Genomic DNA, 843 nt, shown 5'->3' with positions numbered 1-843 from the left:
AAGCAGGCCCAACGAGAAATCCATACAGAGTAAATATATGTCAAATGTAAAATTATAGCTACACTGTAAACCCAAAGAAGTTTGCACAATGTAAAAAAATTGAGGCTACTGTTTGCCTTAATCACATGTAGTACTGCTAAATTTAAAAACTTCAGTACATTTCTTCAGTTCAACAGTATTTTCTTAGCCATGACCAATAACACACTGTAATGCCAAAATTTTAAAAATACTAAAATAAATCATTTTAAAAAGAACATAAGATGCTAAAGACATGATGTGTAGTTTTGAAAATCTCAATTGCAGATTTGATGAACCCAACACTGAGCCCAACAAAGAGGGGAAATACCTCCAACACTCACAAACATTTGACCACGCAGCATGTAATTAATTTGCACGAAGTTAATGTCTTTGGTATGCTGCTTAGAGATGCTGGTGACAATGAGCAAATGAGAATTGAGAATCAAGAAGGAATCGAATCAATAAGTGATATTGATAATGGAAATGGAATCGCTAAATTCTTATCAATTCTGAACCCTATGTACCACTGTCCTTCTTGTAGTCCAGTGATTGCAACAAAAATTAAACAAAACAACAAAAAATAAAACAAGATACTGTGGTCTGATACAATGACCCAGACTCTTGAGTCTCTTAAGTTGGGGAAAAATTTACCAGCATTCAGACTACCGTACTCTGAATTAATACAGTGTCATTCAGTCCCTTGGTAATAATTGTAGTAGTAGGTTTAGTGCATAGGTCACTTAAAACATTACCAACAAAGTCATCAGCAACAGTTCTTGGGAGATCTTGTTTGTTTTTTAGTTACAACTCTGTATTTTTGTAGTT

The sequence above is a fragment of the Haplochromis burtoni genome, unplaced genomic scaffold (assembly GCF_018398535.1).
Source record: "Haplochromis burtoni strain Fernald_Lab_line unplaced genomic scaffold, NCSU_Asbu1 Contig_2962, whole genome shotgun sequence".
Taxonomy (NCBI): Eukaryota; Metazoa; Chordata; class Actinopteri; order Cichliformes; family Cichlidae; genus Haplochromis; species Haplochromis burtoni.
Note: the sequence above shows the minus strand (reverse complement) of the source record.